Source organism: Carettochelys insculpta, chromosome 12, assembly GCF_033958435.1.
Source record: "Carettochelys insculpta isolate YL-2023 chromosome 12, ASM3395843v1, whole genome shotgun sequence".
NCBI classification, from domain to species: Eukaryota; Metazoa; Chordata; order Testudines; family Carettochelyidae; genus Carettochelys; species Carettochelys insculpta.
The window spans coordinates 34627114-34645494 of NC_134148.1; positions in this window are offsets into that span (position 1 = coordinate 34627114).

Below are 18381 nucleotides of genomic sequence, written 5' to 3' on the forward strand. Positions count from 1 at the left end.
TAAGAGTGATTATTTTTGGACTGTTATCCTTTTTATAAAGTATATTTCTACCATACTTTTTAGGCATAAAAGAGAATAATTGATAACGTATATTTTCTTTACATTTTAGTGATTTTTGACTCACGATGTAGGAGGTTTTCTCCAGCAAAGGACAGCAAACAACTGTGCCTTCAGCCCAAACTCTCGCTGCTTTTTGACCATCTGATGAGAGGTGTGGATAGCAGACAGGTCTCTTTCATAAGGATACTCAGGCATTAATTCTGTAGCAGCAGCCTTTGCTACTTTAGTAACTCAGGTGCACGCTTTTTGTAAACATTCAGTTAAGAGCTATCATTTATGACATTCCCCCATATTTCTTTGCCTCTTCTGTACAAAAGGATGACGCTTGGAAATGGAGTGTGAATGGGGGAATGGCCAGATAGGTTATTAATTGGGCAGATTTATTTATGACATCATCAACATTCTCTTTTTCTCCTTCATTTTTATTTCCGTGTTGCCTTTTGTCTTTTAGAGCAACTTACTTTTAAATTTATGTTCCATGCTGTCACGTCAGAAGACAAATAAATGATAAATGTTTGGTTATGTCAAATTTATTATACATTACATCAGCTGGCAATATGACCTCATGATATGTAATGCTCCATAAATTTTAAAAAAGTGATGAAGTTAAGGGGAATGCTGTGTGCAGACTGTGGAGCTGGGGGAGGAAAGACTCAGTGACCCCCAGCTTCCAAAAATTGAGCATTATGTTGCTCTTCTACTTAGAATGTGGATTCTGAATATTGACAATGCGAAACTGATGAGGACAGAAGTCACTTGAAAATAAAGTAGAAAACAGGTATTGGTCCACTAGTCCCATAATTCAACATGGACCACCTTTCCTCAAGTCAGAAGTAAATGAATTTAACACTTGCCTTAAGCTTACAAAGGTCAAGTCTGACATCTTTTTCCAGGAAAAAATAAACCTAGAGGTCAGTTGGCTTTTATCTGAGCAAATACCACAAAGTTTTGTCCTTCAGACCAGGAAACCCAAATGTCAGCTGCCTCTGATTTGGGACTGTAGTACAGATATTTCTATCCAGCAGTCCACTTGCCATTTCCCTGATTTTGATGGAGAGGAACAATCAGACAAGAGTTATGTATTTGAACCATCAAGGACCATACCAGAAATAAAAAGTTAAATATGGGGCAACTGGGATCTTAAACCTTATTGAACTGAACTGTAGTCTTCTGTTCACAGCCACCATGTCTAAAGGAAATCACTATCTTGAATGGCATTAGCTGGCGTGGCTAAGCAGACTCACAAGAACTGGAGATGACAGACTTATTGGTGCAGGACTGGAGGGGCTGGTGGGGGAAGGGAGAATTGCTGAAACATCTTTCAACAACCTGTGTACCAGGCTAGATGTTTGGGTGCTGTTGATTCTTTTCTACAAGGCATCTTATGCTATGCACATCATCGTGTTATCTAGTGCAGTGATGTCCAATAGCAAATCAAAAATGACTGTACTATGTCTACACTAGAGGGTTTTGTTGGCAAAATGGCCGTTTTGCTGACAAAACCTGTGGAGCATCCAGATTCCCAAGGTGTTCTTTTGACAGAACATACGACTTTTGTCAACAGCTGTGCACCTCTCCCCATGAGGAATAATACCTCTGTTGACAGATATCTGTCGACAGAAAGCTGGTCTGTACGTTCCAGGTGACCCTCTGTCGACAGACAGGGCTTCTGGGACATTAGGCAGCCCTGTCTGCTGTGCTTCTGGTTGGCAGTTTTGCTCATAGAGTGGACAGGCAGTCACCAGAGCGGATAGCTTGCGATCTGCTTGGCAGTTTGGCCATGATCTGTTGACAGAAGTTTTGGCTGAAGACATCTTCCAACAAAAACTTCTTATGACAAATCCCTGTAATCTAGACATAGCCTGAACTATTAACTGAGTTTATACTAACCTTTGGTCTGCGGTACAGGAGAACCACAGAAGTGGACTGTGCTTTTATACTTCAGTACAAAACTTGTACTTACCTTTTACATCCAGTGGAGGGCAGTTAAGTTACATGATACAGAAAGAAACTAAATTGCACTGTGATAGGGAACTCTAAAGAAGCTATGCAATGGTTGGCATTAACTGTTCCTTTAACGGTGTGAAAGATCACTTAGACTACCTGAAGAATTAAAAAAGCAATATTTTTCTCTCTCTAGAACTTCTTTGTAGGAGTAGGAGAATAGATTTAAGTTTCCTCCAGAAGCAGAGGAAAAGAGTCCTACAGACTTAAATACACATTTCAAGTGGTTTATGTTTTATATGCTAATTAGTCTTTGCCTGAACTGTATGCTACTTTCAGAAAGTTCTTGGTGTTTCTGCATCCCTTCTGGGATATAACCTCAGCTATATATAGAGAGAGAGTTCCCTATATATATTTTAAACTGGAGTTGTTTCTTGAGCAGAGAATGATTTAAAGAAAAATGACATCTTTTTCACTAGATCAGAGATTCCAGGGTTAAAAAATAATTCCAATGACTAGGGAGGGGAAATAGCCGTGTGGACTTCGTAATTGTTAATTTGTTTTAAGTTCCTCTAAAAGAAATATTTAGAGAAAAATGTTCCAACCAGACATAGAAACTTAACCATTGTCCCTTTACAACAGATCTCTTTTTTCCCTTCAGCTGATAACACTTACCCTTGAGCCATTATAGTCCAACAAATTCTGAACTGAAAGCACAACTTTTCTGGGTCTTTTCCTGCATGACACATAAATAGTAGAAATTTATCATTCCTCCCAGGAATTTCATTATCCACAACAACACTCTAGCATGTCCTCATTTTAACTGAAATATTTACATTTCATTCACTATAAATAAGGATGATAGGTGATGTTAAAAGAAGGATTTAAAAACACTAAAATCATAACTGAATACAATTTGTCTTGGAGTCAGAATGAAAGTGTTTCCAAATCAGAGGTAGATTATATTTTTCAGATTTTAAAGTGTGTCTATCATTGCCATTTCTAAGCATGTGTTAGAACAGTACAAGACTTGATAGGCCATGAACAATCAAAGAATGTTTGTCCAAAATTAAACCACTGTGAGTAACAAAGATTTATTACAATTTGTGTGTCTAGCCTACTTTCTCCTGGAGAGTCTGAAGACATGTCACAAACACTGAGCCAGTCTCTCAGCACCTAGAGAGGTTTTATGGAGGAGGAAACTGAGGCACTTGGAGATTAAATATTTAGCTTGGAGATCACAAAGGAAATATATTGGAGACTTTGGATTAGGTTACAAATCACCTTTTCCCAAACCTGTACTTACACTCACACTGTCCAGCCTGCCCTTCCAGAATCAGTTCGGAAATAAATATTGTCCCTGTGGAGACATAAGCAGCCACAAACTGATTCCTGTAAGAAGAACATTTGGGTGGCCACCCAAGAGATATTTTGGGCACCCCCAGTGTTTAACAGAATGCCCACAGCTAACAAAAGTGAGCAGCATGTGTTTCTACTGGTAGTGCACCTCTACAACCACTTTGGTGCACATAACAAAATTTATTCTGCCCATGGATGGAAACAATTTGAGGGAACAGTGCTCCATGGTTTAGCTCAGCTCACATGCATGTAATTTAAATACCAGCGGGTATTAGACCTCTGAGGTTGGAAGTCGTGTATTCGATATGGTGTCCTACATGTTTTCCCTTCGATGCTGCATTTTAAAATGATGTTAAACTATTTGGGAGCATGCCACTAGAACTTATTTATAACATATCTTTTATGCAGGTGTGATTTTTATTAGAGACATAAATATACCACACTCTCTGTACTCCCTTATGGCAAATTATAGAGATTTGCTCTGTAAAGCAATGACTGGCTGTAATTTCAAGCATCCATCCGTACTCCACAAATGGAAGTTCTGGGAAGTCTATGCCCTGGACACACGACATGCTTGTGACACCAACCTGCCCACTTGCCAGGTTTTCCCTTTATTCTCAGCTGTGCCGTCTGTGGAAAGTGTTGCTACTGAGCATGACCACAGCACCTTTGGCCAGTGCTGACTGACTCTGAATGTGACCTGTTAGCTGTGCAGGACATTGATTAGGCCCTTTTTAGGGCCTGTCCACCCTGAATGCTGAGTGTCTTATATTGAAACAGCCTTGGTGGCAGGAGCCATGCTGAAGAGTTGGGTATTTAAGGAGCAGGGTGGATTTAGTAGGAAGACAGTTACTGACAAGTTCATTCTACTAATAAGCAAACACGTAAACGATGACACTATAAAGAAAGGGCATTCTCTGGGTAAAGCCCTGGAGAAAGCCAGTCTGAAGGGGGATCCATGAGTGGAATACATTTTGTTATGTGCACTGAGGCATGAGCAGATGTGCATCGCCAACAGACCCACATGCTGTGGGTGGCAACGGGTGCTCTGCGAATCAGCACCTGAATCTCTGCTTCGTGGCCATCCAAGAGCTATCGGACAGGGAATGCTGCCTGTGAGTAGGGACAGATGATTACTGGCACCATTGACAGCTGAAAGTGGAATGTTTGGGGAGGGATGTATTCAGGGTTTTTCTTATGGGTGGCCTGGTTATAGTTCTGTACTGGAACCATAGAGTAGTATTGGTTATTTATCTAATAATGCTTGGATCTTTGAGGATGACAGACAAGAGGATGAGGTTTAAAAGCATGTGACATATGAATTTAAGATCATAACTACAGATGAGTCAGCAGCTTCTGAGTGCACACCAGCTGTTGAATTTCCAGAGTTATAACAGGCACCAATGGTATTGGGCTGCTATGCACCCCTCACAGTGTGTGAAAAGGGCCAAATTGAACCCTGGTGTAACTGAAATGAAGCCCACCCAGCTACTCAAGGGACGATTTTTTTTCTGCAGGAGCAGAGGCAGCCAAACTTCCTGGTCCTCAGACCTGCATACACCTATCTTCAGAAGTTTGAGCCCTGAGCTGTATCTGTTGGGCTCCAGATGAATAGGAGGTGCCTGTTGGGACTTAGGACTTCAGCTCTTTTGAAGCCCTGATCCCAGTAAGTGTTCCTCAATGCTGAGGTCTTGAAAACCCCTCCCAGCTGGGCAGAAGTCAGAGATAGTGGTTGGGTGGGAGGACATAGAGTTATGTGCCCTCCTCAGATTTCTGCCAGGGTTGCTGGACCAGCTTGAGGAAATGGTGCTGCCAGGCTCCCTCCCTGCGAGGCAGCTGCTGGGGCTGGCAAGCTGGCAGCTGCCCATTGGGAGAGGCAGAGACAAACAGTTAGAAGCTGCTGAGAAATTTGCTGCTTCTCCTCCTGGAACTAAAGTAGCAGCCCCTCCCTTTAGCTACCAGTGGTTTGCCCCTTGCTTCTCCATGCAGAGCTAATGCCAGGTTGAGGTTAAAAGGGGTGTGCCTGGATGGCTGCGTGTGGCTCAAGCTGTTAGGAGAGAGGAACTTTTAAACTGTGCAACCCAACTCTCAGCAGGCATCTGTGGTCTCTGGCAGAAGCCCCAAACCCCACCACCCCACTGCTGGGCAGAATCCCCAAGATTCCCCCACTCCCAAGTGTAGCAGGTGGAGAAAGGGAAGGGGGGTTCAGGGATGGGAGATTCCATAAGCTGCACTTCACTTTAACTATAAAAGAGCTGCAGTTTGGCCACACCTGCTCTGATGCCTAAACTTAGAAAATCCCACCCAGCCAGCCACGTGACACTAGTGATTACGTCCGGTTTGACCCCCTTTTTGCTGCATACAAAGAGGCAAATGAGGCTCGCTGCCTTCTAATATTGCCTTTCATGTGCAGAAAAGCAAAATCTTTGGGATTGTTTCTATCAAGCCATGGGAGTGCTTTCCTATGTTAGGTTAGTTAAGAGGTGGGATTCAGGCCCACAGGATACACTCAGTAGATTACTTTTAATTCTCAGAGGGGTAGCTGTTCTAGGCTGCAGCTTCACAAATAACAAGCAGTCCTGTAGCACCTTAAAGACAAACGTTTATTTATAAGGTAATGAGCTTTCATGGGGCAAGACCCACTTCCTCATATTTACTGTTAATGCTGCTATTCTTAATGGTTCAGGGTAGCACCTGACTACCAGGGCGGGCAGAAAGCAATGCATTGCTCCTCCTTCATGGGACTGTATGGCACAGTCCTGTGCATTTTGAAGGTTCTACGCCTTTTTGAGTAGCGGCCTCTCTCGGATGGGGAAACCAAATCATAACTTCCTTGTGGTAGGGACTGATTTTATTCCTAAAGAAAATTTCATACAGATTAACCAAAGTCACTGCTCTGCGTCTGAGGGAGGGCAGCACCAAGGAGCTGCTATTTCTCCTGCTGCATGGGCAGGAGTAACCAGGGTGTGATATGAAGTTTTGGGCAACAAGACTAAGTTATTACACTGGGATTTTGTTGGTGGTCACAGAATTAGTCCTGTTCCTGGTCTAGGCTTTCTTTTCACTGACATGCAATAGTTGCCCTTGTCTAGGCATATTTCATTATTAGCTCTACAGAAGTTTAAAACAAAGAAAAATATACCCCTGCTCAATTTTGCCCAGTTATGAAAAATTCAGTAGCTTCCCTTAGATTGTAATTATGAGGAATTCACATGAAGAAGTAATTTTAAACACCTTTACCATAGTCCAGGGAATTTGCATCAGGGATTTTCTATGTAAATGGCTTATCCTTGAGCTAAATAAAACTAGCATGCTATCACAATGACCCCACAAGTGATCAGGGCCTGTGGCTGTGTCCAGCTGGTGAGGCAGGAGGTGAAAGAGGGAAAAGGGGTTGGTTACCAAAGCAGAGGATTGGGCTTCTAAACTGGCAGACAGAGAAAGACAGCTTTGCAAGCATGGAAATCAGAGATCTCCCCTCCCGCCCCCACTCCCCGGCCCCGCACCCAATCCGCACAAACAGCTCTGCTCAGTTGACTGCCTAGATCCAGAGACTAGGAGACTGTGTGTGCCAGCCTGCCTCTGCCAATCTGGCAAAACAGCTGGCTTGCTGAAGCCCACATCGCAAGAATATAAATACACACAAATGGAGTTACCTTTTACAGTCTCACATGCGGCAGGATGCTAATAATGACTTCTGAGTCTGCTATACAGTTCACGCAGTCATTTGATTTCCTGCCCTAGAACTTCCAGCCACACAAACCCCAAACCAACCCAAATGAACAAATACACCACTACGGACATAGCCTAAGTGAGACAAAGACTAGAAGTCCAGGGCATGCTAACTGGATTTCTGAGAAAATTTGACAGGGGCCCTTGCTATCAGGTACAACCCTCGCATTGCTCTTCAATCAAACCCATTCTGTTTCTTTTCACGCTGGTCTGTTTTAATTGACTTAATTTGGTTAATTACAGTCTTGACCACAGAGCATTAGGTTTGACGAAGGGCAACATGGCTCGACTGCCATTTTAATGGCAGGAGGTTGATTTCCATTTGAGACAGAATACCTCATTTTTACCTTTTAGCTCCTGGAAGAGTAAAAAGTGAGAGGTCAAACCTGCATCACCATGACAACCCCTGCAGCGATGTGTTTTGAGCGGATGAAGGGAGGCGATAATGGAAATGAAGTTTCTTCCCTTTCACATGGTATCTGTTGCTGTGGATGTGTTTTTTTAACTCCTATCCTGTGTGATGTGGCCCTGAACATTTACAGTGGGCTGAGATGTATCTCTCCATTCTAATTTAAAGCACCGACATGTTCAGTTTATTTGTCTGATATCAGCCCTTGATGTAGGACTGCAAGAATATATGGCAAAAGGAAAAGCACACAGCATGTTTATGTGAAACGATATGGTATAAAAGATCATGGGAATTAGCCAAGAAAAACATCAAAAAGACCATCAGGTACATAGCCTCTGCTAGACCAGATATAGTGTCCCCAGAAGGGAATTTATTAAGTATTAATAAACTACCCAGGAGCAGAAAATTGGCCTGACATATGATTGGAATCCAGTAATATTAGACACAAAATAGCCAACCTCTGAGGAGATAAGACCCTGAAATAATGGAAAGGCCAGAGCCTTACTAGAAGAGAACTAAAGCATCAGAACAAGCAACCCCAAGAAAAAAGTGCACATCAAAACAGAACCTTCCATGAAGAAGCTGAAATCATGCTCCAATTTCATACCCCAGCACAAGAAAGTATGTTTGATAACAGCTAGGTGTAAGGCAAATCAAGATTATTGCCACTGAATAGATAGCAACAAAATCAAAATAAACTATGGCATAACTACTAATTTTGCTCACATGCTAGTGCATGGATGTGCAAAAAGACATTGTCGTAATCACACACTAGCCTCCAGGAGCTCTGCTTCTTCCAGCCATCTCTTAAGTCTTGTATTTCACTAAGAATACATCTCTGCTTATTGGAAGATCAACCGGCTGGTGGTTGATCATCTAGTGTTTGATTTAGAGCACCTAGCGGGGATGCAATAAATTGAACTGTCATGGCACCACAGTTGTCCCCAGTACTCCTGGCGGGTGGAGTAAGGGTACATCTACATTTATGTGTCAGGGTCAATCTTTCAGGGTTGATTTCATGCACCCGTGGGGATACATGAAATTGAACTATCAGGGGTTGACAGCTGATCCCTTTACTCTTCACTGTTGCAAGGTGTAAGGGAGGTCAATGGAGAGTTTCTTCCATTAACTTCCCTCAGCGAGGATGACCTGATAAGTTGATTGTAGATATGTCAATTCCAACTATGCAATCGCTGTAGCTGGAATTGCACACGTAGGATGGACTTTAAGGCCTTGTGTAGACTTGCCCTATATGAAGTCTATGGGAGAACTTCTCCCATTGACCTCCTGCTTTGCAGCCAGTGGCAAAAATTGATTTTTAGATAAGTTGACTCCAGCTGTGCAGTTCTCGTAGCTGGATTTGCTTATCTAAACTCAATTTTGCCTTTTAGTGTAGAACTGGCCTCAGACTGGAAACTGTTCCAGGCATTGTATGTCTTTCACACAATCTAGGTAGAGTACCTACTATCACCCACAAGACACTATTACTTTTATCATGGTGGCACTTATATACTTGGCTCCCAGCCCAGCCAAATATCCAAGTACCATCATGCTAAAAATAATAAATAAAAATAAAGTTAATAAGATTTTTTTCTCAGAGGCACAACAGAGAGCTCTAAACATCATGCACCTGTTTATTAAAAAACAAGACACTAAAATTGCTCTTGTAATTTAGAGCAGGAGGCACAATGTGCAGGTTTTATTCCTGATTCTACCATGTAACTTGGGGCAGGATGCCGTAGTTCAGCTCCCCAGCTGTAAAGTAGAGAGGCATATGCTGAAGTTTAACATTTCTAAATGTTTCTAAGGTGCATTTCTATGGCACTTTTCATCTGAGGATCTCAGAGCAAATAAGTAGTTATTAATTCATTGTAATATGGTTTATTGTGAAAAAGGCCTCTTTTCAGGGTCTTAGGGTAGCAGAAAATATAAAGAACAATGGATTCTTTTGGTCAGTTGAGAAAGGCCAAGATAATATAATTCAGGTTTAAACACAGCATGAAATTAAACCTGATGCCAATGCCTGGATTGTAAATATAGGATTATACATTATGTACATGGGTGAGCCCTTAAAGGTTTCAGCATTTGCATTGGAAGAGCATCTTAGAGTTCAGATGTTGCTCAAGCCCTTATGTGAATGGCTCAAATACACAGAATGAAGCTTGGATTATGAAAACCTGTTTTTTTCAAGGTATTGGTGGAGATGTATATTTTTTCTTCTGGGTGTTTTCATTTCTGGTTCTAAACAGTAACTTAGATGTATTGCTGAATAGATTTTTAAGGCCAGAAGGAACCACTGTAATCATCTAATCAGACCTCCTGAATAACACAGGCCAGAGGACGTCCCAGTGTTAGTTCCTGCATCTAGTCCAATGGATGTGGTTCAGCTAGAATATAGCTTTTAGAAAAAAAAGTCAACTCGTGATTTAAAAGTGTCCAGTGATGAACAATTCACCACAGACCCTAGTAAGTAGTTCCAAGAATTAATTACCCTCCCTTTAAAAAATTGGAACTTTATTTCTAATCCGAATTTCTCTAGACTCAACTTCCAGCTACTGGATCTTATTATGCTTTTGTCTGCTAGAAAGGAGAGCCCATTATGAAGTTTCTGTTTCCCCTGTAGGTATATAGAGACTGTGATCAAATCACCCCTTAACCTCCTCTTTGATAAGCTTAATGAATTGAGTTTCATGAGTCTTGCCCTGTAAGGCATATTTTCCAATCTATTTATCATTCCCGTGGCTTCTTTCTGAATCCCATCTAGTTATTTAACATCCTTTTTGAAGTAGGGACACCAAAATAAGCACAATATTCCAGCAGTGATAGCACTAAAATGTGTCATGGTACAAGAAATAAAAGAAATGTATTACAACAGGGGTCAGCTACCTTTCTGAGGCTGAGTGTCTATCTGCATATGGTCTGAGTGCTGGTGATACTTTTTAAAGTCACTAATAGTCCTACTGACAACAGCTTCATTAATAAATAAAGATGCAGAGTGCTACTGTTTAGGTGGTGGTTGGCAGCATTAGCTGGTTTTTTGTTAATCTACAGGTGGCATGGCTTTGAGGAAACGCGCAGCTGAATGGGGAAGGAAGAGGCAGGGCTGAGCTCCTGCCTCATGCGCTGATGAAAATCGGCTCGTGTGACACTCTTGGCACCCATGCCAGGGTTTGCTGACCCCATTTTGGAATATCCTGGCTGTGTCTACACATGCACGCTACTTCGAAGTAGCGGCATCAACTTCGAAATAGCACCCGTCACGGCTACACGTTGGGCGCTATTTCAAAGTTGAAATCAACGTTAGGTGGCGAGACGTCGAAGTCGCTAACCCCATGAGGGGATGGGAATAGTGCCCTACTTCGAAGTTGAACGTCAAAGTAGGGCACGTGTAGACGATCTGCGTCCCGCACCATAGAAATAGCGGGGTCCGCCATGGCGGCCATCAGCTGAGGGGTTGAGAGACGCTCTCTCTCCAGCCCCTGCGGGGCTCTATGGTCATCGTGTGCAGCAGCCCTTAGCCCAGGGCTTCTGGCTGCTGTTGCGGCAGCTGAGGATCCATGCTGCATGCACAGGGTCTGCAACCAGTTGTCGGCTCTGTGGATCTTGTGTTGTTTAGTGCAACTGTGTCTGGGAGGGGCCCTTTAAGGGAGTGGCTTGCTGTTGAGTCTGCCCTGTGACCCTGTCTGCAGCTGTTCCTGGCACCCTTATTTCGATGTGTGCTACTTTGGCGTGTAGACGTTCCCTCGCAGAGCCTATTTCGATGTGGTGCTGCCCAACGTCGAAGTTGAACGTCGACGTTGCCAGCCCTGGAGGACATGTAGACGTTATTCATCGAAATAGACTATTTTGATGTCGCTACATCGAAATAAGCTATTTCGATGTAGTGTGCACGTGTAGACGTAGCCCAAATATGTTCATTCTGAGTTGTGGGTAAGGTTTCAGGTCCCTTCTTATTATTTGCAAAGTCCTTTTGCCCATTTTTAGCTATATTTTGAAAATTATGATATGCATGTGCATTATCCCCCATATTGGCAGTTTTTCTAGAGGTTAACAGACTAGGACTGCTACAGGCTATTGGAGATAACTTATTTCTGTCAAGTAGTAGAGGTTTATATATTTAGGTGTATAACTTCCGTTGATCTTTTTAAGGCTTTGTTCATGAGTTCTGATGGCTCCTGGATCATAGAATAGAATGGCTGAAGGAGCCTCAGGAGGTCATCTATTCCAGCCCTCTGCCTAAAGCAGGATCAAAGTGATGAAACATGGTGAAATCATTAAGAAACCCCTCTCTGAGGGCCACGTCTTCTCTAGCTAGTTCTTTCAAAATATTTTTCGAAAGAAGGGGGCTCTTTTGAAATATACAGAAGAGCATCTACACACAAAAAGCATTGTTTTGAAACTAAATCAAAAGAACATGGACTTCCTTTCTAAAGCACTTGTCCACTCCCATTTCAGGAAGAGTAACTTCTTTTGAAAGAAAACATGTGTAGACACTCCGCTGGTCCTTTTTTTTCGAAAGAGCAGTCCTCGTGGCACCTGATTTTTCAATCCCAGTCTCATTCTTTTGAAAGCACGGGGGCTGTGTGAAGGCTCTCTTTTGAAAGAGCAGATCACTCTTTTTATCTGCTTTTTTGTGTATGGACGCACTCTTTTGAAAGAAGTTCTTTCAGAAGAGATCTTCCAGAGGGACTTCTTTCAAAAGACTGCTGTAGTGTAGACATAGCCAGAGTGTCTCCTCTCTAGCCTTAGCCCAGAATCTCATGTACTAAGCTCCAGAGGTCACAGGTGCCTTTTAGTGGTTACAATAACACAGAATAATGCTAACAATATTGATGGCATCTGCAAAGTTAATGTACCTACCATTTCAAGAAAAGAATAACATATTATGGTTAAATAAGGTACTTTTGATTTTGGACATGCTGGATCTAAAACCTTTTCCTAATATAAAATAATTGATGGAGATATCTTGATTCATCTAGTGAATACCCATGTCAGTAAACAATATCCTTTATTTGAGACCAGGTTACTCCTTGCCCCAGGATGTCTTAATGCCAAGAATTTAATGAGATTTATATAGAAATTAAATATTTATATGGCTAACAACAGTAGACAGAATTATAATAGTTAATTCTTATGAAAGATTTGAATGTCTATAATAAAGCACAATTCATGACTTAAACCAGCATCTAATTATTAAGGATTTGGATGAGTCCTTCTTGGAAAGGGGATCAACCTGCACCTGCCTGGTGTTTCTTACACCTTCATCTGATGCTGGCTACAGCCAGAGTCTGGGTTAGATGGACCAGGGGTCTGATACAATATGGTAATTCCAGTAGTCTTGAAAGACTCTACCAATGATATTTACACCACCTTGAGACAAGAACTAGATCTGCACATCTGCTGGGCAAGAGAGCAGTGCTAGACCACTGGGATCAATCTGCTGTTAAATCAAAGCATGCCCGTGTGATACTGATGCAGTATGGCAATGATAAGTTCACTCCTCATGCTGTTTCAAAAAGGGAAGCCAATTCAGACACTCATGAGCATGAAGGCCAGAATGCAGCCCTGTGGGACACCATCAAGAGCACAGTAAGATCTGTTACAAGAAATAGTGAGTTATCAGTTACATACAATTTATATTCTGCCAGTAATTTCTGGAAAAATCCTGGATTATAATCTGTGTTGCAGGTCCCATAAAGATTTAAGGGTCATTGGCCTCCCTTGTAATTAAATCAACCAGTCTGAAAAACATGTGTTATGAGTTATATCCCTACATGAAAGAGAACAGCACAGCATTCATTTCAATGAGATCCTTCATCTACTGTGGGTGATGTACAAGTCAAAAGTGGTCTTAAAATGTGCCACAATCATGAAGTCTGAGCCAAAAACTTTGCCCTTTTCCTGTGTGGTAGTTCCCATTGAGTTCCCTGCCTGCCTTGTCTCTGCTCAGCCTCTCCTGTTTGCTCTGTGTGGGGTTTCCTCCTCTCCCCTGCCGTGTTGTCCCAGCTCAGCTGCTGCTCAGACCTCCAGGTCCCTGCTCAGCCTTCTCCTTGCCCAGCTTGCCAGAGTGTGGCATGGTGGTGGGTTTGGTTGGCCCCAGCCTGAAGTGCTGCTGGGTCTCTTCTTCTCCCATTGCCCATTCTCCAGGTAGTCCCCATCACCCCCAGCTAGCATGTGGAGTGTTGGTGGTAAGGTTCATCTGAGTTTAGGAGACCTATTTGAACTTTTGGAAAGTTTATGGACTGGGATAAAGCTTAGAGGTTGGTTCCAGCTCAGAACCCATCTACTCTATATCTTTTCCTATGTGAAATAAATCCTCATGAAAGTTGTATTAATACGAATTGTGTTTTCTGAATTCACTATTTTTGTTATTTTGAATAGTTTACCAATCCCTTTGGTTTCCCTAGAGACTTCTTGTCTGATTTATGTCAACGTCAATGTTGGCTTTTCTCCTTTAGTGAAAATTTATATGGTCTTTAGTTTGCTAGTAATAGTTTTGTGAGAAAAATTGTACCTCTCTTGAAGACCTGTTGCTGGAAGTTGAATTGCAAAAAGGTCCCATAGGGCAGCAAGATTTTGTTTTAATTATTTTCCTGGAATCCCAAAGTTATAAATACATCCAGGTACAGTACATCAAATGATGCCACTTAGTTATGTCTAGATGACTTGCATGGTAAGCCTGCCATGTGGAGTCTATGAAGATGCTTAAGTTTCACTTACTTTGATGAGGTTTTTCTTACAATAGTCAAAGTGTTTCATTGAAACACTAATAAACTAGAAAAGTCCTGAGGATTCACGTAAGGTGCACTTGACCTGGAAATTCAATATAACAATGTCCAGTTCTGAGTGGAGAAAAAGAGCAGGCAACCAAGACTTCCCTAGCATCACGATTTGCATGAAAGATGCTGGCACAACAAGCTAGTATTACTTTCTGTAGGTTAAAGGGCAAATGTATCACTTGAGTAGATTAGAAGCATATCCAAGACAGAATGAGTAACTGTTTCCTTCAAAACAAAAAGCAGTCAAGCAGCACTTTAAAGACTTGACTGCTTTTTGTTTTGATAGTGTATAGACTAGCACGGCTTACTCTCTGTTTCCTTCAGAGAGTGGTGATGAGGGGAAAGAGAGATGACGATTTGTGGAATAAAACAGCACAGCCTTTTTACAATAATTACCACACAATTAAATAAATACAACACACTAATTTCACATGGAAGTGCATTTTAATTATATATCAATAGAAGAATGAGCAGCTTCAGAGTGAGCCTCGAAAGTCATCACTGGGAACTATCCCGGAGAAGAAAAAGAGAAAACATGTTCTGTGAAATACTTTAGAAAGTTGTTCCCAATTAATTTACCCAGTGATAATTAATAACTAATTCATGGCTTCGAGGTGTGGGGTATCTATGTTTTAAGATACACAATTTCTTGCAGATGCATTTTCATTCAATGGCAAAACATTTGTGGAAAGCAGTGGGAGCAGGAGAGTTATGTCATGAGCAATATATGCAGTGGGGTTCAGACACCTGCCAATGAAATGTAATGGCTTCAGGGTGGAGCAAGCACCCATTCCATAACATACATGCTAGATGTGCTTTCCTGGAGGGGAAGTGAAGAATTTATTTTCCAGTAAAACACATGATGAATGTATATGTCAATATGGTCTTAATTTAGCCTTCAATAAGTGATGTGAAATGTGGGATTTTGTTTTGCCTTTCAAACAGCAACCACATATAGATTTTTGATTATTTTCTGCTTTGACAGTGCCTAGCTTTTGTTGGCATGGCAAGGAAACAAACAAATTAATGCCTTCCTGGAATTCTGAGTATCACAGGGGAAAATACCGCCCCCCAACCATGACACACACCCCATTGTATTTTAAGTATAGGTAAGTTTACTAACACTTAAGTCGTTTTTCCTTGAGCTTGGATATCCAATAAAGCATGTGTCATCTGCCAAGATTCACTTCAAACACACTTCAACTGTGGCCTGCATCACTAATCAATTTAGCATCTACAGACCAATTCTTTTCATTGTGGAGGAAAAAAAGCAAGTTACATTTAAACTAAGATGGTAAATAGTCTGGGAGAAAGGAAGCGAAATAGCAATATGTTAATCTACATTTTGTTTGTTTAGCTTGATTCTTCTTTGCACCTTGGGTCAACATTTGCACCCATATGATGCCAGGGTGACATGGATGTGGATGGCTATCATTCCAAAGTTTAGCTCATTCAGATCTTTGATGCATATTTTGCACTCTTTCTAACTTGCGAACAGTTTTCTGATAGGCAAAATTTAGGAAATGGGTTTGATGTAGCTAGACAAAAAATCACCCCATTGATTTTCTATACTTACCTTCTAAGGTTTTTGGATCATTTTTGTTCTGCATTTGTGCAGCACCTAGCCCAGTGTTGACTGGGCTTTTAAGCGCTACCGTGATGCACAATGTAATAATAAATCAAGTGGATTGGACTTTGCTTCCTGTTTAGATGAATAAGAAGCACTTCTGGGAGGCTAATCAGAAAAATCAGAATGCATGTGACTTTGAAATTCAGTCTCTGAATATTAATAATGGCTGGAGCACTGTACTGGAACTTAAGAGACCTACTTTTATTCCCAGGTCTGCCACTGGCCTGCTAGAAGACCTTGGGCACGTCACTTCTCATCCCTTTGCCTCACTTGCCCCATATATAAAATGACAACAATGATACTTACTCTTCTTTGTTAAGTGCTTTGAGATCTACTAATAAAATAATAATTTGTTATTAATTTTCCATCTCTTAAACAGCCACAGAAAGCAAACACCAATGGGGTGTGATCAGGAAAGACACAGTCACTTCAAAAACTGGACAACATTTTTACTGAAAGCTATTTGCAGTATTAGTCTAGATCAGCCTTCAGCCCACAAATTCCAAGGGATGTTAAGGAAGCTGCTAAAAATACCTGATATCAGGTACTCTGCCTACCCTTGTTCACGCTTCTCTGAAAAGTGCAAGTTCAAATAGGCGACATCCAAATGCCGGTTGGTTAAGAAGCAGGAAGCAGCTTTGATTCCTTTGAGTAGCATGAATCGGGTCTGTTTAGTTTGGAAAAGAGAGGATTGAAAGGGGACATTATAGCAGCTTTCAAGTACCTGAAAGACTGGAAAAAAATTGCCTAGGGAGGTTATGGAATCTCCATCATTGCAGGTTTTTAAAGTGCAATTTACATAAACATCCATCAGGGATGAATGTAGATGGTGCCTGGTCCTGCCATGAGTACAGCGGACTGGACTTAATGACCTCTCAAGGTCCCCTCCAGTTCTAGTGTTCTATGATTCCTTGACAGCCAAACATCTTACTGACCATGGTCATTCAGTCCATTATGCGCTGTGCTCTGAGTGGAACCAAACACCGCATATAACCAAAGATCCCTTATGAATTTGTTTTAGCGTCTGATACAAGCATATCTAACCCATCCCACATACTTCTGAACTCATAACTAAAATGTTCCAGGATGTGATCATCAATTCAGAGACAAACAAATCTATGGTGGATAGTGCATAATCCCATATTCCCAAAAGCCGCAATAAGACACACATCTACTGATGGGTGATAGATAACTCAATGGTCAGTTACCATTCTATTATTTTTAATGCATACAATGGTTCTATTCCCTCTTGCTGACCTTATTTTTGTTATAAACTTGATGCCTTCCCATTCTCCACTCAGTCCCATTAGCAGGATGTTGTGCAATATGGTGCTTGTCATCTGTTTCAAAGACACACTGATGTGATACAGGTATGCCAGATGGATAAACCTAGTGTGACTAATTATTGTGTATTTGCCTTTAATTATTATCATTTATTACCAGAGAAAAGACAATAGAGGTTCCCAGACTCAGAAGGGAATGTCGGCAGAAGGGAATTTTTTTTTCCTAAAACACCAATGCACATGGGGAAAAAAAGTTTTTCTTTGTTGGGGAAAAAACTAAAGAACAAAAGGAAACAACTGACCATCTTGATTTGTTCATGAGAGATTCCATCTACTTATTCCCTATGCATTTGGAATGAAATATCTCATGGGTAATCCAATATTGTCCTGCTAACTGCGAGGACCAACGATGTTCTTTCTATGCAAATCTGTCAGGAAATAATGAGTCACACATATCACCTTATTCTTCCTTCCAAAGAGTGTTGGGGAAAGGACGAAGCCACCTTTACATTGCACAAGCCGGCATAGCAGCCCTAATATAGGGAGATTATAATTGGTACCAGTATAGTGCATTGCTCTAACTATGTCTTAGGCTATTTGTGTGTGTGTGTGTGTGTGTGTGTGTGTGTGTGTGTGTGTGTGAGATGATGGAAAACTATTCCTGGTAACCAAAGATTATTGAATAAAGTCGGCAGATTGAGAATTTAATATGCACTGTTAAGCTAATGAAATAACTTGCTTTTTGTTGCACGAGATTCTATTGCCCTGTAAGAAGATTTAAAATTAATCTTATTTGAAAATATTTCAGTCCAATTATTTTTCAGAATTTCTTGTGTCTCTTTTTCTTATTAACATCATTGTTCAAGTATCAACATTTTTTGCGGCATTCATGGCAGTGCCTCATTAGCATCTTTTGATCGGGTTCATTATCCTGCCCCTTTCGAAGGTCTGGGACTAGTGTAGACATAGCCTTAGTGGCTAGAGACTGTCAGTTCTGTCAGAGCCCCTTCAGTCTGAATACCAAACTGTGCAAGGGGAAGAGCTAGGGAGGCAGAAAATGTCTAGAGTGTTTCCCAATTTTATTTTGCCATGGAACCATTTTACATGCAAAAGAATTTTGTGGAACCCCATTCCCAGGCTTTACCTCCTCAGTTCCCAAAATCCACCCCTCATCTCCAGGCTTCA